We start from the raw sequence: 22431 nt of genomic DNA, 5'->3' as shown, positions 1-22431 counted from the left end.
AAGGAGTGGGGCTCGTCAGGGGGGTTCAGAGTGCAAGAGAGGGTGAGGCTCGGCAGGAGGGTCTGGGTATGAAGGGGTCTGGATGTACAGGGGTTGGGCGGATGGGGGAGCAGCTCCCCATACAGTGATCCCTACCCCTGCAGCTGAGGAGAGATGGGTGCAGGAAGGGGGGGGTAGTTTGCAGAGCTTCCTGCAGCCTGGGGAGAAATCTCGGGGTGAGTCTGACCCGGCCCTGGATGCCGTGCAGGGGAAGAGGAAGTCTCATCTTCCCCAGGCCAGCTGGGAATAGCAGCTGAGGCCGGCACAGGTAGGAGCCACCAGCTGGGTCTTCCCCAGTCCCGCTACCTGCCCCACAGTGATTTACCTGTCCGCTGCCTGCCATGGGCACCAAAAACATAGTAGAGAGAAGGTTAAAAAAACCCAATAAATTGATGACATTTTAAATTTTGAAATTTGGGGTGCAGTTGGGGAGGAAAAAAGATCAACATTTTTGGTAAATTCTCATTTTGGGGAAGGGGTTGGAATGGGGGCAGGGCAGGGGCGAGGCCTCATGGAAGGGGTGGAGTGGGGGCGGGGCCAAGGGCGGCAGGGGGAGGTGTCAGTAATGCAGCCCTCGGGCCAATGTACTAGTCCTCATGCGGCCCTTGCAGTCATTTGAGTTTGAGAGGCCTGGGTTACACAAACACCTGTGAGGGATGGTCTAGAGATAACACCCAGCCCTGCCTCAATGCAGAGGACTGCACTAGATGATTTATCATGTTCCTTTCCAGTTCTACATTCCTACGATTTCTATGATATTGTATCTACAGACCTCGACCAGATCAGGACCACAACGTACTAGACACTGGACACTCATACAGTAAATGACCAATGGACTCAGAATTGCCACCCACAAGTGTTCAAAAATCATGAGTCAGGCTCCCCCCCCAAAAAAATCACAAGATTGGCTTAAAAATCTGAGGGATTTGGGGGTTATTTTATTTGCCTGTTTTTGAGCATTTGGGGTGCAGCAGGGTTACATTTTCAAGCTTTACTCCCCAACCATGGTGGATAAAAACTTACTTAAAAAAAAACCCAGAAGCTTAGATTCTTTCCTAATCACATGCCTCCAGGAGTTGGGGCTTTAAGAAAGCCCCCAAGTATCACAAGACATGCAATAAAATCCCAAGCATCGGCATCACTAGGGACTTAGCCTGCAAAATCATATGCACCACTTTCTGCGGAAGGGTAGAGAATAGGAGTTACATACATAAATTGCCTGCAATAGGGAAAGAGGAAAACATGCCCTCGTCATTCCCAATTTTAAAATTCTCCGTTCTTTATCACTGTCCTCCTTATAAGAATGCCCATTTTTTTAAACACAGAAGAAGCTACATTCCCAAGAACAGTGCTATGCTACTGCCAGAGGAGTGTATATTTTGCAAGAAGCTAATGATTACATGGAAACGTATGACAGAGCTGGAAGGACCTTGCTATAATTAGCACAAACATTACTCTTACCCACTCCACTATTTTTCTCGAGGAGTCAGTCATCAGAAAAATGCTATGTGTCGCCTAGCTCCATCTGTGTAGGGAGGTTAAGAAGAGGAGCTCTTGTCTCTTACTGATCTCTAGAAGTGTTGTAAACACCAGAGATTCCATAATTAAACGTCTGTGTCTATTTGCAGAGGCGCTTTGTGCGAACAGCTGCTCCTGCAGTGAGCACTAACCACTCCCTGCACATGGGGATGATATCCATGGGTAATAAACTGTGGTTTACAATGAACCTTAGATTTCTCCAACCTGCACTCTGCCCACTAAGGGTATGTCTACACTGCAATTAGACACCTGCGGCTGACCTATGCCAGCTCACTCGGTCTCAGGTTAAGGGGCTGTTTAACTGTGATGTAGACCCTAACCCAATGGTCTTCCAGGGGGCACATCAACGCTTCTAGATATTTGCCTAGTTTTACAACAGGCTACATAAAAAGCACTAACAAAGTCAGTGCAAACTAAAATTTCATACAGACAATGACTTGTTTATACTATACACTGAAATGCAAGTACAATATTTATATTCCAATTAATTTATTTTATAATTATATGGTAAAAAGGAGAAAGTCAGCCATTGTTCAGGAATAGTGTGCTGTGACCTTTCTGTATTTTTATGCTTGATTTTTGGAAGCAGGTAGTTTTTCAGTGAGGTGAAACTTGGGGGGTACACAAGACAAATCAGACTCTTGAAAGGAGTACAGTCGTCTGGAAAGGTTAAGAACCACTGGTCTACATCGCAGCTAAACAGCCCCTTAGCCTGAATCAGCTGGCACGGGCCAGCTGTGGGTGTCTAATTGCACACAGACATATCCTAAAGACTTCCTTAACATACGAAACCTCTGAGTGGCTTCATACAGCCACCATTCAGAAAAATACAAGCAGCCAGGCACAAAAATAGTCCCCCCTCCCCCAGTGTGGAACTTCCCCTCCCCCAGTATCACACCCCTTCTGAAGCCCTGTGCTAGCGACTGGTTGAAGGTCTGGTATCTAGCACTGCAGCAGAGCTAGAAACAGGAACTTGAACCATTTTAAGGGGAGGTTCCCAGCAAACCCCTGAGCCACTGGGTTTCTTTAAGCTCTGATGTTTTAAGAAAAGCTATTGCAGGGGACATTTAGAGATATTTTCAATGTATTCATTTAAATTTCTCTCCCCCTCCCCTCTGGTTTCACAGGTGGAGGGACACAAGAAATAGCCCAATAAAAGTTTTTAGAACTCTAACATTTCGAAAGTGGGTTTTCTGTAATATCCCTGGATATACACAGACGACCTCACGATGTGCCATGAAGGGTTTATCAGCATGCATTTGGAATAACCTGCATAACCTCACTCATGGCTTTGCCACACGTAGCTAACACCAATATCGCTATTTCATGCCGCTAAAAGTTTTATGCCACACTACCTCATCGTGCATTCCGTAGTCTATAGAACACTGCGTTAAAGGACCATTGCAAAGCCAAGCACTGAACATGCAGGAAATGCTACAATGAAGGATGCCTGCGCAACTTAATTTGACCCCTTAATTTAACCGTCTTTAATTACATGATCACATATTATTTTATTCGCAGGGCCCCTGCCTCATTCAGTGCACCAGATGGACAGTGCTCGGTAACGAGCATCTAGCCAGTGTTTTGTTTTCTCCTTGTTGTACAAAACATCCCAAGGCCTTGTTCACCACATGCTACTCAAACCCTGCTCTGAAATCAAAATTATTGGTTTCCCTCTGGGCTTGTCTGTGGTCCTCATCACGACAGTATCTGAGTGCTTCACAAATATGGAAGGGATTTATTTTCACAGCACCCCTATGAGATCAGAGGGTATTTGCCCCATTTTACAGATGGGGAACTGAGGTACAAAGTTACAAGCCACTGAAAACAGGGTCTTATAATTGGAAGCGTTGGACAACCTTAATAGCAGTGCTACAAGCTGTCATTATTACAGTGAGCTGTCATGGGATGTGGAACAGTTACTGCTTACGCTCAGGTGGTAGAGGTACATGCTGGGGATCTGAAGGTCCAATGTTTGAACCTTTCTGATAACAGATAATCCTCAAGCTTGCACATGACAGAACTCCTGTTTGCAGCAACATAGTCTATGGGATGAGGCAGTAGGTTGGGAATCAGGAGGCTTGGGTTCAAATCCCAGTGCTACCCTTGGCCTGCTGCATGATCTTGACAATCTATTTCTGTGCCCGTTTCCCATCCCACCCTTTATCTGTTCACACTGTAAGATCTTAGGGATGGGGACTGCCTCTTACTGGGTGTCTGTACACAGCCTAGCATTTTTCAAGCTAAAGTCTATGGTGAGTGCATCCATTTCCTCTCAGGGGATACATTCCAAACTGGAGGCTCACGGGTCAGATTTTTAACAGATTCTCAATGAATCAGAAAACGGGGGTAATAAAAGATAGCAAGACACTGGCAAACGCTAGAGAGCGCAGTGCATCTGTCCATGGCTTGTGGGACTGTCTCCTCCCTGGGGAAGAGTAACTGACCCCCAGGCTGCAGACAATACACAATTAATGGGCAAGTCAAAGGTGTGAGTGACATTGCAATCTAGTGGCCGGACACAGAGAGGATGAGGGCCTTATTATTATGGGGTTCTCAACCTTTTTCCTTTCTGAGGCCTCCCTCAACATGCTATAAAGACTCCAGGGCCCAGCACGGGATGAGGGGGGAACTCAGGGCTCCAGGCCAGGGGTGGGACCCTTGGCATAAGTGTAGTTGGACTTCTATTTGGGAGCGGGGGGGGGGGGGGGAATGCCCCGACTCACCTCAGCAGGCCACCCACCTGTCTGGGGCTGTGTGCTGGTGGCTGTTGCCTGAGGGCGCTGCAGGCCCCGGAGCCGAGTCCCCGCCTGGGCGGCTCTGGCCGACTGCATGAGCAATCAAAGGGGGCTGGGAGCTGAGGAGCAGCCGCAACTCAGGCACCAGCAGCAGACAGGGGAATGCCACAGCTGCCCACTCCATGGCACCACCACAGCTGCCTGGCTCCGGCTTCCCACCTAGGATCTGGCCAGAGGGTGGGGCCTGAGGGAGGCTGATGGAGAGGAAGAGGTGGGGGGTGGAGCTGCCCCCAGGACAGCCCCACTCTGGGTAAGGCATTGCAGTTTGGGGGTGGTCACACCCTTGTGCCCCCTCAACTCTGCCTATGGGCTCAAGCCTTCAGCCCCGTTCCCGGCTTCAGCAGGGGGTGGGAGGGGCGCTCTGGGCTTCAGCCTCCTCCCCCCCCATTCCCAGCTTCAGCGGGAGGTGGGAGGGGAGCTCGGGCTTTCAGCCCTGCACCATTCCCAGTTTCAGCTCTGTGGGGAGGCACCAGGGCTCAAGGTTTCAGCTGGGGGGGGGGGCAGCAGGGCCCCCCCCAAAAGGACTCTCAGACCCCCACCTCCCAGTTGAGAACTGCTGGTCTAGTGGACAGAGCACTGGACTGGGACAGGGGAGACTTGGGTTCTCTTCCTAGCTCCTCCACTGGCCTGCTGGGCAACACCGCTCAGTTCCCCCATGTGTAAAATGGAGATGATACTGACCTCCCTTGTGAAGCACTTTGAGATGTCCTGAAAAGGGGTTATATAAAAGCTAGGTATTATTACTACTACTAGTAACTGCAGGAATTCTCCCTTAGCTCAACTGGCAGACACCTATATTAATGGAGCTTAAAGAGAAGGGATCTAGTCCTGCTTACCCACATGTGCAGTGGGTGAAATCCTAGGCCCATTTAAGTCATTTTTCCATGGACTTCCATGAGGGACAGGATTCCATCTTGTCTATTGCTTGCAATATACAGATTCTCTACAGCAGGAAGGGCAGCAAAGAATCCTGTGGCACCTTATAGACTAACAGACGTTTTGCAGCATGAGCTTTCTTGCATCCGACGAAGTGGGTATTCACCCACGAAAGATCATGCTGCAAAACGTCTGTTAGTCTATAAGGTGCCACAAGACTCTCTGCTGCTTTTACAGATCCAGACTAACACGGCTACCCCTCTGATACAGCAGGAAGGAAGATTTTTGTGGGGTGTAAAATGAGCAGCTTCAAAGAGAAACAAGAATCCCAAACATTTTAGTAGCCTTATATTTCTCAGTCTGCCCTAGGCCCCAGAACCGATCAGAGACCATTAGGGTGACATCATGGAGGCACCTCAGAGAGAACTAAAAGTGGGACAAGACAGGCAGAGAATGCAAACAGTTTCCTGGTTAGCGCTGAGCGTTAAACTGGTTGAGTCAGTTTGTTTTTTCGGTTAGTTAATGTTAGTTTACTTCCTCACAGTAAATGAGCCTCTTTGAGGCTAGAAGTACAGGTCTGAGGACAGGGTTTGATTGTTAACAGTTCCTGCAGAGGTGGGAATGGGGAACGCAGCAGTACACTCACACAGGGTGAGAGCCGGGAAAACCTGTCCTCGTTGAAGTCCATGGCAAAACTCCCACTGACTTCAAAGGGGACACAATTTCATCCCTTCTTCCCTGATAAATCACACACAAGTCACCACTGGCTATTACATCTTCTTTAATTCCTCTCTGACACAGTGGTATTTTTTGACCAAGAACAGAATTTAGGACCCAGAGGAAACCCCTTTAAAGCACAAATTCTGGCCTTGATTCAAAAAAGCAGTCAACTGTATGCTTAAATGCATCTCTATTCAGAAAAGCACTTTCAGCACATGCTTAACTTTAAGCTTATGTCTAAATCCCGTTGACTTTTATGGGACTTAAGCATGTGCTTAAGTGCTTTCCTGCATAGAGACACTATCTTGAATTGGGGCCCAAACGTTAATCAGAAAAAGACCCCAAAAGAGACATGCTGCCTTAGCCACCTGAAACTTAAGGGACACCGACAAGCTCAGAACTCCTTCTCTCCAGACGTTTAACACCCGAGCTGGCTATACATGAAAGAAATGAGAAAACCACCACATTTTCCTTCCCCATCCCCCCAGTTTATTCATTCAGCATTTGACAGCACTTTCGGTGTAGACAGTTGATTCTGGAGGGGAAGCACCGAAGTAGGGAATCAGTTGGCTCTGTGCAGATCTTTTGCAAAGCAACAGACTAAACAAAAGCACTTTAAAAAAGGAAAATGTGATTGTAAGGCACAAGTCCTGGGAGAGGGACCCGGGGGGAGGAGGAGTATCTGACACCACTACTTACTAAGATTTTTTTTTAAACTGACTAAATTTCCAGTTGATGACTGTAACGGAGTCAACCGCCTCCTGAGACCCGCCCTTCTGGCCAGGGGTGGCTCTGCCTCAGCTGCCTTCTGCTCAGTTCCCAGGAATAATCCACAAAGGCTTTCTGTCCAGCGACACCCCTCCTAGGGGTCTGGGTTTATGAACACAACAGTTTAAAACAATCCTGAAAGTCAAGTCTCAAAATAAGCTACACCCAGCCCTATTCTGTGGGAATTCTCCACAGGCCTCCCCCTGCCTTTTCCAGCCATCTGGCTCCACATGGTAGCAAGCCAGCTGCCTCTGCTGCTCTCCCCCTGGTTTTTCAGGGTTCCTGCAGGAGCCTTGCTACTCCCTGCTTTTTCCATCAGCTGCTCCCAGGCTTCTGTCCTGCCTGGTGGGAGAGTTAAACCCCCTGCCCCAAGGACTAGCCCAGGAGTCTGTCCCTTCCTCCCTTCTCTCTCCAGGCCTGGCCTGAGTTCATCACATGACCTCATTCATTCTTACCCACCTGGGGAGGGGAGCACATCTAGTCACAGGTGGGGCTGAGGCCCCATTTACCCTTAAAGGGCCAGCCACCCTGTGACTCCTAAAACTACTTTGATTCCCATCTCTTTGCACCCAACCCCTCCTAGATCCCACAGCTGACAGACCAAGGCAGTGATTAAAACTCACATTCCTTAGGTGCTGCTGAATAATCTTGGCATTTTAAAGAGACTGAAGCACACTTTCCGGGACTGGCTTTGCTCCAGTAGCACAGCAGTTTCCAGAGAGTACTGAGAGAGCACAGTTTAATTTCAACGGTATAGCAATAAGCCTCTTTGTCTAAATGCGCTGCACACAGGGAAAACGTGGGAGAGGGAGACTCTCTCCTACTTCTGAACAAAACCTAAATTACCTACAAATTACCCTCATCCTCTGACTTCAGAGTCACACTAGGGGGATTGGGTGTCCAATTTCCATTCATTTTAACCTTGCGTGATAGGTCCTTATGGGAACTGGATTCCAGATCCCATTGATGGCTGTGAAAATCTTACCCACAAAGTCCATGTCACATAGGAACATTTCTCCTTCCTTTTACTTATCCACTGGATTTCATGCACTGGGTGTTTTATCACAGAGGGTAATACACAGCAACGCTCTGCTAGTCCATTCTCTTCTTTGCTTGAAAATCTTCCTGGTGCCTGGCCCTGCATGACCTCGCCCTGCACCTTTGGTGAGCAACACGGACCTCTACAGGACTCAGCGTGGACACACAGGTGTATCCACACCCATCACATTGAAGGACTAGGGCTTGAGTGTGACCAACTACCTAGGAAATCAAGTATCAGAGGGGTAGCCGTGTTAGTCTGGATCTGTAGCATGAGCTTTGGGTGAATACCCACTTCTTCAGATGCAAGAGGTGAAGAAGTGGGTATTCACCCACTTGCATCTGAAGAAGTGGGTATTCACCCACGAAAGCTCATGCTGCAGAACGTCTGTTAGTCTATAAGGTGCCACAGGATTCTTTGTTGCTAGGAAATCAAGTGAGTTTCTGCTGCAGGGGACAGGAGGACCCAGCTATTGGGGTACAATAACACTTCCTTAACTAATGTTCAGACATCTTACTTGAATTTGGTGGTTGGCTTATATCCTCCTATTATCTCTTGTACTAGGTTTACTCTATCAGGACCTAGCTGTGGCCAGCAATTTTTCCGGCAAGAAAAACTGCTTTTAGTAACAATTACAGTAAATTTCCTTCCCTAAGGCTGTGGTGGTAGGACTACAGGACTGTTTGATAAACCTATTTTACCAAGACCCACCAAACAGCTAGAAGAGCTTATGGAACAAGTGTGAAAAGTTAGTACAGTATCTAGCTCATTTGTTTGCTTCCTGCTTCCCAGTCCTGCAACACCCATTCATGTTCCTGTCACACCGAATAAGTGGATCACAATAACCCATTTAAAGCTATACACTTAAATCCATTAAGGTGACTAGTGTAGCTGGATTACTGTAAGTTCAGCCAGGATGGCAAAGGGCGTCTCTTTCACCATGACCTGCTCCAGGACTCGTTTCACTTTCAGCTTCTCTGAGTCATCTAATCACTGGATAGTCAGTTGTTTGCTCCTGGCACCAGGAAGATATTGACATTTATGTACAAGTCTGATGCTAGTTATGACCGAGAAAACACTTCCATTATAAGAGTCCCATTTCCAAGCACTTGGGGAGGGGAGGGGGGGGGAGAGAACCGCTCAGGCTTATACTTGTCTCAGACTATTATTACTTATAATTATTTATTTGTATTGCTATAGCACCTAAAATCCCCAATCAGGGATCTGGGTCCCATTGTGCAGAGTGCTGTACCTGTGTAATAAAGAGACAGACCTTCCTTCAAAGAGCTCACCACTGTACCGGAGGATTCATGGATTTTAAGGCCAGAAGGGATCATTATGATCGAGTCCGATCTGCATGACATGGGCCAGAGAACCTCAGCCAGTAACATCTGCATCAAGCCCGTGACTTCAGTTTGAGCTAGAGCATCTCTTTTAGAAAGACATCCAGCCTTGATTTAAAGACTGCAAGAGCTGGACAATCCACCACCTCCCTAGATAAATGGTTCCAGTGGTTAATTACCCACCACACCATTAAAAAATTGCACTTTATTTGTACTCTGAACTGGTCTCTCTTCAGCTTCCAACTGCTGCATTTTGTTACACCTTTTCCTGCTAGATTAAAGAGCCATCTTCTATCAGAAACCTCCCCATGTAGGTACTTGTAGACCATCGTCAAGTCACCTCTTGATCCTCTCGGACAAACTACATAGACTATGTGACAGTGATGGTGAGAGATAACAAGTGAAGAAAATTAACGAGTGAGGAGCAAGGGGAGGACAAGACAAGGGTGAAAACTAATTTGATTTGGCTTAATAAGCAGCAGTCACAGTACATCCATTGCCCAGTCACTGTGGAGTGTTCTGCAGGCAGATGATTCATTTGTCCGTAAAGCTTGGAACAATTCCATTTGCTCATTTATTCGCTGAGAGGGGGAGAAAGATGGAAGGGATGTATTTTTTCATGGCTAAAGTCAATCGTGAGAGAGACTCTCTTTGAATTCAGATATCTCCAAATATATATCTATTTGAAATTTGCCATGGGACGCCCCATGAACCTGGACATGTCTGAAGAGGCAGGGTTAATAAAACAAAAGTGAAGGGCTGTCCAAGACTCGGACTGTGCTGCACACCGTTGGACACTAACTGCTTTACAGCGCAGCAACCTGGGGAGCTCTGGATGGAACAGTGAACAAAACCAAAGTGGTTTTGGGTTTTTCAGACTTCATCAATTAGCCTTTGGCCTTGTAACCCAAACCCAGGAGTGGTTTGCCTCTGGCTCCTGCACTCTCCAAACCCTCAAAGCTCTGGAGAGAGCTCCACTTTCAAACAACCTTAATCTACTAATTATGGGCTTCGATCAAAGCCCATGGAAACGCTCCCAAGGACGTCAGTGGATCAGACCCTCTATGCAGCTGGAACCAGACCCTAGCTACAATCAATTAACAGTTGCAATAAGTGTTTGGTGCATACATTTGAAGCTCACCTCACCCATCACAGATTGGCCTTTAGAAAAGGTAAGCGCCATAAACTGTTAATGCAAAATGATGAGTGAGGTTTTCTGCACACCCGTCAGGTAATTCAAAATCTTGGTTCCCACAGCAACCATCACCTGGTTCCCTTGGGTATATATAGTATTTGCATTAATAGTCATATTTTATATAAAGCCAGGCAAGTTAACAGCATATGAAGCAACACAAGGCCCAGGTTATGGTTGGCGTGGGAACCTTAACACTGTATTTACTGATGCTTTGCTCACCACAATGTTGCACGAATGTAACTTTCCTCCCACATTGAGTATTACGTTTCTCGGTCTTAAATAAAAGCACATTTTCGCTGGCAGAGTGTGCATTCTGGCTGGACCTGTCTTGGCCGACATGAACCCCAATAGCTGTTGCTTTAGCACAGCCACAGAGCACTTGCTTGCGGAGCAGTAGTTCCACCTCTGACTTCTGCCAATGAATTAGATGTGTACGTACAGCTGCTGCTGCAGGATGCCCAATTTAAGGGGCATCCCCTCCCCTCTGCGTTAAACCACTGAGCTATCCCCCCCAAGTGTGAGCATTGGCCTGCTAAACCCAGGGTTGTGAGTTCAATCCTTGAGGGGGCCATTTAGGGATTTGGAGCAAAAATCTGCCTGGGGATTCGCCCTGCTTTGAGCAGGGGGATGGACTAGATGATCTCCTGAGGTCCCTTCCAACCCTGATATTCTAGGAAAGCAATTGTGCATTTAAGCTGTCAGGCCTGGCTCTCAGCAGAGGTGACGGGCTATATTTCAAACATCCAGATTCTCATGGAACAGGCTCTACACCCCTTTTCCTAACAAAGCGCTGCATGCTCATTAGATCCAGCCTCAGCATTCACTGGCGACATCACCATTTCCCTCGGACTCCCCCAGCTGCTGTTATTGGAGATGGTGATAAGAAGAAACTGACATGAATAAGGAACCAAAAAGAAGAAACGGCAGCAGCTAGAAAAGAGGAAAGGGTCTGAACAACATCTTCCAGGCGCCTATTTGCTGCTCATGTGAATTTAAACTTTTACCTGACTTCCTACTTCCAGCTATAAGTTAAGCTAAGAGCGGTCTGCAAGTGCTGGAACATTTCCTTAGGTGAGCGGTGCTCCTTCTGCAAAAGTCTAGCTGAAGGCAGGGTGCAAGATGCGACTGAAATGGAACTTTTCCCCACTCCATTGTAATGCACCCCCTCCTTGCCAGTGCATCATATTTGTAATAGTTTGAAACGGACACATTTATAGGAGTGGTGTCAAACGCATTCAGGGGAGTTTAACTCATGTTAAATCCCATGTTTAACTTTGGCCCATGGGCAGGGGTATCAGTTTAGGACTATATCCTAAACCCTCCAGCATATCTCCCACTGATGTCAATGAAAGGCTTGCCCAGAGATCACGGCCTTCCTGGGGCAAATGAAATTTTAGTCTTCATCGCCTGGAATTAATTTTCAAATTTCAGGCGATCTTCCAGATCTGGCAGACAGCACCGTACTAGGTCACATTCAAACAGGAACTTTCTTCACAATGCTGATGATTAAAAATAGTGGGGGTTTTAAATGAAAGCTTAGATTCCCCAGAATTTGATACAATGCAAGTCACATACAGATATCAAAGAGGCCAGGGATCCAGCCCAGGGACTAGGTGTACGAGACTTCTAGCCTACACAGATCCACTCTGCGAAGGAGCCATTCTTTGCGGACATTCAGCATTTAAAGCATTAAAGCACATCTCCCTCCATTGCCACAATGCAAGATCTTGTCCATCTTAGGAGAGCTAGTAGAGAGAGGTGAACTTCAAAATATAAGGTGCCACAGGATTCTTTGCTGCTTTTACAGAACCAGACTAACACGGCTACCTCTCTGATACTTCAAAATCCTATTTGCTCGCAGTTCAGCAAAGCAACAGACTGAAGCAGAAGCGAGTAATGAGAAAACATCCGATGAGGTTTTAGGAAGGGGGGGGAGGGGGAGGAAATGCATTGAAGCAAGTTTCACCGAACTGATGAGCCAATCAGCAAAAAGATGAAAAGTGGAAGCAAGGAAGTGAAACGGACCTCATAAGGATGTAGCGAAAGAAGCAGAAGAAAGAATGAGCATTAGCCATAGCGGGAGAATCGCAGTCGGGCCCGAGGCATCATGTCCGTGCATTGTTTTGACTTTTTAAACCAAGCTCAGGGAATAGCCCTGAAAAAACGTTCAAAGTGACAGTGTCAGCAAGCAGCAGTATTGGAGGGAAAATCCCTCTGACGTGAGGTTGTGTCTCTGGGGTGGGTGGATACAGGCAGGGTAGCCCCCACCCCCTTCCGATCCTCTGGACATTCGTGGCTGTGTCCCATAGGCATCAAGGCATCGCACTCCCAGATTTCCCAGCTTTGTGGCTTAGAAGCAAAGGGGTGGGGGTAGGGCATCAGCCTCCAAAATGCCAACATGGTGCTCTGTAACGGGGAGGGAAGAGCCAGAGCAGAGCACACAGGCCCTGCCCCTCTGCACAGAGGACTTGAGAGCCAGAAGGATCCTGAGACACCATCTCCCACCTGCCCTCTGAAGAGGAACCCGCATCCCCCAGCCTGGCTCCTTGCTTCAGCGTTTCACCTCCCCGAGTAACTGACGCTCTCCCGGGAGGCGGGGGATGAAAAGGGGGCCTGTCTTCTTGAAAATCTTGGGACAACCAGCTCCAGGGCCCTGTGTGCTAGGAGACCTCAGGCAACGGTGGGTTTTGCAGCTGTGGAATCGAGGGCAAAATTTACAACCATTCAGGTCTAGTTTCACGCTCTTCACAAAGGCAAAATTCCCACTACCTTCCTTGGGGACTTTCACCTAGGTGGGGCGTACAGGATCGGGCCCATACGACATGTCTCCCAGCGAGAGATTTCAATGGGGATTTAACAACATCGCAGGATCAGCCATCTTGCCAGGCCTAATTACTATGGTAACCACATGTATTGGAGGTTGTTTCTCTTAAAATGACTCACGGATTTTTAAAAAGAAGAACTGGTGCCTCTGCCACACTGTTTTTAGACTGACAACAAAACACACACACACACCCTACCTTGCAGGAATACTGTCCCCTCAGTTATCATCCTTACACACATCAAACACAGCTGCTGTGCTCTTTGGAGACAGAATCTGGGGCTGCCTTCCTCTTGGTGTGAATAGAGGAAAACAGTCCCTTGTACGCTTCAGCCATCTACGTAAATCCCAGCACTATAATCCAATTAATGTGACTTTGTCAATTGTTTGGAGATAACCTATCTGCTTCTGTTACAAATACTTTGCAATTTCATGGTCCTATTTTAAAAGGTAGAACTAAAACAATCAAGAGAAGCAAGAACATTGTTTGCTAGTAGATTAGAGAATACAATGGAAGGAATTCTAACCTGATGGGGCAGATTCTCCACCTCACCCAAACTCCGCTAAATAGAGGCGGAACCCAGAAGGAACCTGGCTACAGTTCTCTAATCCTAAACACAAATGGCCCAGGCACAAGTTAAAGTTGACCAGGAGGTCCTGTGACTTTGTGGGGCCACGGATAGGGAGTGAATAGAGGTGAGGGGAAAAGTGCAGCCAGAAACGCAACAGTATATTCCTGAGGAGCCGGTATAGGGGCTGCAACCCAGCGCACTCTAAGTAAACGTGCGCCAGGGTCTCCCTCGCGCCGCCGAAGGGGCAGGTGTCTGGGACAGGGGTAAACCATGGGCAGCAGAGTTCCCCTCCCTGCTCCCCAAACAATCCCCTTGTCCCCCCCAGTATGAAGAGTGAAGTGGGGGCAAAAAAAAAAAAAAACCAGCTGCGCTGACTCCCCCAGCTTTTGGCAATCGGAGTGCCCCTGCACAGAGCAAATTCTCCATGGGCCATCTCTGGTTGCTTCAAGGCCACTTTCCACTGCTTAGGGCCTCAGCAGCCCTGAGAACCCAGCCCACAGCATGCAAGAGGCATCCTCCAGGCCACTTGGCTCGGCTTATGTCCACACTGGCTCTCACTAGCCCCTTTTCAGCACTATTCCGTGGAAGCTCACAGCTGTGTTCACCTGGCACTCAGTCCATTTTACTCACTTCTAATTCTATCTTCCCCCAGGCTAGAGTCAGCTGTTCTCCAATGCACCTGCAATTACCGTCCTCAGCTAACAAGAACCAAGGCCCATTGTCATCTAGGGAAAGCAGATTTCATTGGCAAATTAGGAAATACAGAGAAGAAATCATGAATCTTTCACCTAGACACACACTATGGAAAGCTCTGCTGATCTTAAGTTACTGCAGGACCAAGTATGATTTAGAGCATGCCAGAACAAACAAAGAAACCAACCTTTCTTCTCTCACAGCCTAACCTCATCTTCCAAAACAAGACCAGAACGTCACCCTGGCCTGAATCCAGCTGGAACGGCTGATGCTTCTTGCTACCCACCCTCTGCATTACATCTTCCACATCTTTGAAATTGGGTTTTCTTGGCAGCTAACTGGCTGGATCCATCTAGGCCAGCGGTCAGCAACCTTTCAGAAGTGGTGTGCCGAGTCTTCATTTATTCACTCTAATTTAAGGTTTTGCGTGTCAGTAATACATTTTAACGTTTTAGAAGATCTCTTTCGATAAGTCTATAATATATAACCAAACTATTGTTGTATGTAAAGTAAATACAGTTTTTAAAATGTTTAAGAAGCTTCATTTAAAATTAAAATGCAGAGCCCCCTGGACTGGTGGCCAGGACCCAGGCAGTGTGAGTGTCACTGAAAATCAGCTCGCGTGCCGCCTTCGGCATGCGTGCCATGGGTTGCCTACCCCTGGTCTAGGCAAACAATTTGCAAACAAACAAAAATTCCTGCGGATTCTGCTCACTCTTGGTAAACCAGCTCACAGGCCAGAAGCCAAGCAGATAAAAGGTACTGAGCTAGATCCTAAGCTCTGGCCAAGGAGTTCTTGGTGCAGCTGAGGAGGGGGTGTGCAGAAGCATGGGCTGCTCTTCATCAGGCCAGTGCCTGGCTATGGGTTAGGGTACTGTCACCTGTACCAGTGGGAAGCTGTAACCTGTACCCCAAGGAGCTGTTATGATGGCTGGGGATCACTGGAGCGAAGGGGAGGCCTGACCGCCCTCTATCTTCTGGCCACACATCCTAGGCTGGCAGCTGAGTGGGCGGAGTGGTTGGCCTAAGAGCAGCTATGGTGCCTCTACTGTACCCCAGGCTCCCCCTCCATGGGAGAGATTTGCCAGATTTTGGGCACACTGCGGTGGCATGGGCGTGTAAGCGAGGGAAGAATCGGACTCATCAGCCAGAAGATGTTAAGACTGTATTGGCCCCTCGCATCGTCACTCACACACCCAGAGGTAGCGCCGTGCCACCAGGAAATGCACACACCGAAGTATTTAACAACAGGGAGGCAACTAGGTTTAGAACTTCCCCTGAAAATGAAATCCAATTACGAGCCAATTTCTCAAGGGCCAGCACGAGAAATGGATGGGAAATCTGTCTGAGGGGAAGGCACCGAGATGGATACTTGGGCACAGGCCGAGCCCGTCTGAGGTTAGCTACTTCGGTTGAATGGGCAGCCAAGGGAACTCCCAAGGTTTCCTTTAATGTACGTCTCTGCAGACTGCCTGAGACAGAGCGGCAACCCTGTTTGGTCTGACCCGTGTTTTACAATCGCTTTCTAATGTGACAGGTTTTCATTAAACAGGACTGACCCCTCCCCGGAGCTTCCAGCTGGCATGGGGCGGAGGCTCCCAGACTCACTGAACTTGGAATGTGCACACGGCAGCCCACTAGGGCAATGCTTGCTCATGCCAAGATCTCCAGTGAGCCGATTTCTGCCGCGCGCTCTGCGTCTGGAGAGCTAGTCTCAATATGTTCCGAACAAATTGCCGGCCCCAGTGAGATTGGGGAGTAAGAGCTGTGCCAGCGGGATTCCCTAGAGGTACCACGCCAGACTCTCACTAGGTCTGGAAACAACCTCACTGCTACACCTGCTCTCCCACATTTCAAGATTAGTTCCCAAGCTGCAGGCAGCAAAATCTAAGACCCCCCTTTTTTTTTTGCTCAATTCTGTACTGCTTATAGTCCCAGACATCTTCTGGTTGAATTCGCTCAGTTCATCACTCTGCTCAAGAGATATACCATACCGCCTTTCATACAGAATCACAGACTTTAAGGTCAGAAGGGACCATTATGATCATCTAGTCTCACCTCCTGCACAATGCAGGCCAGAGAATCTCACCCACCCACTCCTGTATCAAACCTATGTCTGAGTTACTGAAGTCCTCAAATCGTGGTTTAAAGACTTCAAGGTGCAGAGAACCTTCCAGCAAGTGACCTGTGCCCCATGCTGCAGAAGAAGGTGAAAAACCCCCAAGGCTTCTGCCAATCTGCCCTGGAGGAAAATTCCTTCCCAACCCCAAATATGGAGATCAGCTAAACCCTGAGCATGTGGGCAAGACTCACCAGCCAGCACCCAGGAAAGAATTCTCTGTAGTAACTCAGATCCCACCCCATCTAACATCCCATCACAAGCCATTGGGCATATTTACCGCTAGTAGTCAAAGACAATTTAATTGCCAAAGTTAGGCTATCCCATCATACCATTCCCTCCATAAACTTATCAAGCTTAGTCTTGAAGCCAGATATGTCTTTTGCCCCCACTGCTCCCCTTGGAAGGCTGTTCCAGAACTTCACTCCTCTGATGGTTAGAAACCTTTATCTAATTTCAAGTCTAAACTTCCTGATATCCAGTTTAGATCCATTTGTTCTTGTGTCCACATTGGTACTGAGTTTAAATAATTCCTCTCCCTCCCTGGTATTTATTCCTCTGATATATTTAGAGAGAGCAATCAGATCTCCCCTCAGCCTTCTTTTGGTTAGGCTAAACAAGCCAAGCTCTTTGAGTCTCCTTTCATAAGACAGGTTTCCATTCCTCGGCTCATCCTAGTAGCCCTTCTCTGAACCTGTTCCAGTTTGAATTCATCCTTCTTAAATATGAGAGACCAGAACTGCACACAGTATTCCAGATGAGGTCTCATCAGTGCCTTGTATAACGGTACTAACGCCTCCTTATCTCTACTGGAAATACCTCGTCTGATGCATCCCAAGACCGCATTAGCTTTTTTCACGGCCATAACACACCGGCGGCTCACAGTCATCCTATGATCAACCAATACTCCAAGGTCCTTCGCCTCCTCTGTTACTTCCAACTGATGCCTCCCCAGCTTATAACAATAGTTCTTGTTATTAATCCCTAAATGCATGACCTTGCACTTTTCACTATTCACTATTAAATTTCATCCTATTACTATTACTCCAGTTTACAAGGTCATCCAGATCTTCCTGTATGATATCCTGGTCCTTCTCTGTATTGGCAATACCTCCCAGCTTTGTGTCATCTGCAAACTTTATTAGCACATCCCACTTTTTGTGCCAAGGTCAGTAATAAAAAGACTAAATAAGATTGGTCCCAAAACTGATCCCTGAGGAACTCCACTAGTAACCTCCCTCCAGCCTGACAATTCACCTTTCAGTATGACCCATTGTAGTCTCCCCTTTAACCAGTTCCTTATCCACCTTTCAATTTTCATATTGATCCCTATCTTTTCCAATTTAGCTAATAATTCCCCATGTGGAACCGTATCAAATGTCTTACTGAAATCGAGGTAAATTAGATCCACTGCATTTCCTTTGTCTAAAGGAAATCTGTTACCTTCTCAAAGAAGGAGATCAGGTTGGTATACGATCACCATATACTCCTGGATGTGCTACAGCACCTACACTGCCCCCAAAGGAGTAGGGAAAAGACTTCTCCTCAAACAAAGAGACATGACCACAAATATTTCTCACCTCCTGTGCATTGCCTGAAGACACATCTCCATCACATATGGGGGGGCTGAGTTGGCAGATATGGGAAATTAAACACACCATTGGCTTTTATTCGCCTTTCATTGGCGAACACAAGCAGAAGGTACACGCTGCAACTCCTGCAAGTAAAGTGGCCACTCCCATTAACACTCAGTCACCGGGATAACTGGGACGGAAAAGCACAACGGCACGAAGCATGCCTTGGAGAGAAGCAGTCCAGCCAGAAACTCTCAGTGCCAGCCAAGTCATTCCTGAATGCTGCTTAGAAACCCTCCTAATGCAGCATTTAAAAGCAATTAGTAGCCTCAGTAAAGAAAATGGATCATTCTGTATCCAGTTCAAACTCCTCTCCAAGGCTCTGCACAGCCTGACTCCTCCCTAGCTCTCCAGCCCGGTTTCCCACTATCCCCCCTACCCATGCACTATAATTGCCAACTCCTCCTGCGTTCTGAATGCTCTCCTTCCACACCCACACAGTGTGGATGCACCATACTCCAAGATGCTCCTTACACTCAGAATGCTCTCCCTAAAGCGGGGCACCCTGCCTGCTCTTTCTTCCATCCCCTCCTTGCCTAAAGCACAACAGAAAATGCATCGGTGCAAGGGGAAAAAAATATATATTAAAGAACCAACAGGACACGGGGTCACATGACCCGATCCCCCATTCTGGAAATACTCATTGGTTCCACACTTGTTTCTGATAGGCTCCTGGTACAGTAACTAATACTGTAATGAGCAGAAAAAATATGTTTAGTATGTAGACATGACTCCTTATCAGGGTGACCAGACAGCAAATGTGAAAAATCGGGATGGGGGTGGGGGGGGGGGGGGGAATAGGAGCCTATATAAGAAAAAGACCCCAAAATCGGGACTGTCCCAATAAAGTCTGGTAGGGATGGCCTCCTTACGTAGTTTGCAGTGTTGTCGTAGCCGCGTGTGTCCCAGGAGCTTAGAGCGACAGGGTGGGGGAGGTAATATCTTTTATTGCACCAACTTCTGTTGGTGAAAGAGACAAGTTTTCAAGCTGACACAGAGCTCTTTAAAAAGGGGGAAGGAGAAGTTTATTTTCTGGGGAAAACATAACAAAAGCAAACAAAAAAAAACCACTAATATATTTTGGTCCCTTCTTGATTCCGGGCGGGGTGGTGAGGAGGAATCTCATCCAAACAGTATCATGACTGAGGCATTTACAGAACTGATCAGCAGCCTAGTGGTACTGATTTACGTCCATATTCATGGTGAACAATGGGGTCGGGAACGGACAGTACCAGCCGCAACGCTGTGCTGAACTGAGTAATGCTATAACCAAAAGATTTGTGGTGTATTAGAAAAGACCTATTATAATCCTCTGAATAAGTGCTCCAACAGCCTGCATTCAGAGCCCTGCCTTAAATTAAACTCATCAAGAATCTCCGTGTGGCTCTTTTACAGCATTAGAGACAGGCTTTTGCACCGAGTGCTTCTAGCACACCACATCTACTCAGGAGATGCAGGCAATGGAAAAAACACAAGAGCTTCACCCTAGTGCTTTCTATGGGATAATTAATCGAGTCATATTTCAGTTTATCCACTGGCCATATGGCAGAAAAGAGGATTAAAAATTTCAGTCTCAAAATGCATTCAGTGAAATCCAGTTAATACAGTCAAACTATACGGGAAAAAAAAAACCCAAACAAAAAAATAAAACCCATTATTCCACTGGACACATCATGCTGCCAACATACATGGAAACCTTTTTCCTTATACAGCACAGAAATACAGGTTAATCTTTTAGTCCAAGCTCTGACAATTCAGAGGTTTGTTTACTGGGCAGAACTACAAGCTCTGCTTCTGTGTTGTCTTAGGGAGAGCAGTGGGAGGATCCCGATTGGGAGTTGGCCAGAAAAAAAAATCAGTTTTATGCCAGTCTCTGACTCCTTAAATAAAATATGGGAGCAATAAATGTAATTTTAAACGACTACAGTGAGCTAGATACAACAGGTACCACAGTATGAAAGTTACTTCTGTCCTATAAGTTAAGGATCATTACCTTTTAGTTGATTATTCTCTAACTTTAATAATATCTTGGGGGTTGGGAGAGAGAGAGACAGGCATTTTTGTTTATATATAAATCCATTTTCAATCAAGGTAGCAAGAAAGATTCATATTCAAGGGATTCTCCTCTATCGATTCCCTATTTGAAAAATAAACCCAGGGAATTAAGTTTCCCAAGTTCATTTTTCCACCTGCATCTGTATATCATTTATATAGTTTTGCATACATTTCTAACAGCAATGTAGACAAAATACTCCTTTGCCATGGTTACTCCTCATTAAACCAGTATTTACTGTTAAATCCTAGTAATAAAAAAATGGGTTTTGAAAAATAATCATCTGAACTCAAATCCTTTGTACAGATGCTCCTTTGTGCTTTGTCCAACTGCTTCTGTATGAGGAGGTGGAGTAAGGGTGTGGATAATACTTTGGTATTCCATCTTTGGTATAAAATGATAACTTCAAAGGGTGGAAAGACTCTAATCCAAGAAGATAAAGAATTCAACATTTATGTACAATTGAAATTTTCGAGTTTGATTTTATACTGACTATTTCGGGGAGGAAGGTTAATTTCAGTTAAATGAAAATCCCTCCCCTCCCCTTCCCTTCCCCAAATAAATAAATAAATAAATGGAACACTAGACCTCATTCATCCATGAAAAATCTTTTCCTACAACAGCAAATCAGTTGATTAACTGAGGATCAAAATTTCTAAATTAAATCTTTGTTTAGGAGATGGGACCTTTTACAAAGAGTCCAATTTTATTGACAGTCTTTAACCCCCAATCTATTTTTCCATGCAAAATTTTCACAATCTGAATTCCCAAAACAATCCTTTCCCTGTGTTCTGATTTCTGAATGGCACTGGGAAGGGGGATACACGACACTGGTATTTTTTAATTAAAACGGACCTGCTATCATGCCCACATACGATCACTCCAGGAATTAGGGAGAAGCAGTCTGCACCTTGTTTACTGGCCCCCGTTCTGCTAAGAGACCAGCAATCTGCACTTCTACTCTGGGTGCTCCATCTCACCTCCATCTGGTTGGATGCCACGGCCCATTTCGTCTAGAAGCTAAAATGAACACTCTGGAATGCTTGCAAAAGCTGAGCATTTCCAGCTGAGCCCAACGCACAGTTAGTGTTTCTAACGAATCCGTTTCTTCCTTTGCTTTAGAGGTAAACAACTTCAGCTGTACATAAAACCTACCAGCGAAGAGTGGGGTGGTTTCCGTGGTTATCTGAGCAGGGTATGCATATCTAGCGGCCACTTTCCTGTGATCCCGAGTCCCTATTACCAGCCCGTTTGCACACTGCAGACACACCAAGGATCTCTCGAGCCGGATTGCACCGATAGCTGTCAAGCAAAGCAATTTCCGCGCACGCTTTTAACAGTGATCATTGCAATTAGCATCCTCCAGCGTCCGCCTCGCTCCACAGACCCACAACCATGTAGCGTGTGTGAGCAAACGGGTTTACAAGAGCGACGGTACCAAGCCCCAGCGCCGGCTCAGGGTGAGCGATGCACACGCGCCGCCTGGCTCCGGCTGGTGGGGAACTGGGTGGAAGCAGCGTCACGCCGCTTGCTTGCCCCAGTGTAAACGGGTTTGTTTAACAAAAAGCCCCGGTGGCTGAGCCTTGCCCCGCCCGCCCCCTGCCTAGCCACAGCCCCCGGGGCTGGAGCTGAACCGGACTCCCCCGAGACTGGTGCTTTTACCTTCTAGCTCCGTTCGCGGCTCGCCCGGGGGGACAGCTGGAGCTCGCCTTCTCCGGGCGGGGCGGGCTCAGCGGCAGCCCAGGGAGCGGCGTCCCCACCCAGCTTTGTCTGCGATCAGCATCCTGGGCACAGGAAGCAGCGCGGCTCCGACTTCCTCCTCCCCGGCTCGGCGGCGCTGGCTCCGCGCTCGCCCAGCTCAGGCTGCGTCCCCCGGCCCGCCCGCCCCCGCGCAGCCACCGCCCACGGGCCGCTCCCCGCCCTCCCGCCCGCGGGCCTCGAGCGGCCGGGCAGGAACCGCGGCCGGGTGCCTGCAGCTTCGGCCCCCCCCGTGCAGGCGCGTCCCGGGCCCTGCTGAGCCCCCCGGCAGCTACACACACACCGCGCCCCCCCTTTCCCCCTCCCCCGCCCCCCACACACCCCGCGCCCTCCCCCACAGCCCTTACACCCCCACACACCGCGCGCCCCCTTTCCCTCCCCTGCCCCTACACACACCCACACTCTCTCCCACAGCCCCTACACACACACCCCGCCCCACCTTTCCCCAGGCCCCAACACACACA

The 22431-nt window shown here is 47.7% G+C and overlaps 1 protein-coding gene across 4 annotated transcripts in view; it reads right to left on the bottom strand.

Annotated features, from left to right (window-relative positions):
• GNG2 (G protein subunit gamma 2) overlaps positions 1 to 22044 on the bottom strand; it is a 95617-nt gene extending 73573 nt beyond the window's left edge. For 2 of the 4 annotated variants that reach the window (XM_039537469.1, XM_039537468.1), the window contains exon 1: positions 21872 to 22044. The gene's annotated coding sequence lies outside the window, so the exon portion shown is untranslated. Of the gene's footprint in view, positions 1 to 21364; positions 21480 to 21871 lie in introns of those variants that run through there. The other 2 variants (XM_039537461.1, XM_039537467.1) reach the window with 2 other exon arrangements.
• Between the last annotated feature and the right edge of the window lie 387 nt (positions 22045 to 22431).

Source organism: Mauremys reevesii, linkage group 4 (assembly GCF_016161935.1).
Source record: "Mauremys reevesii isolate NIE-2019 linkage group 4, ASM1616193v1, whole genome shotgun sequence".
Taxonomy (NCBI): Eukaryota; Metazoa; Chordata; order Testudines; family Geoemydidae; genus Mauremys; species Mauremys reevesii.
Note: the sequence above shows the minus strand (reverse complement) of the source record. Positions and strands in the feature narration are given on the sequence as shown.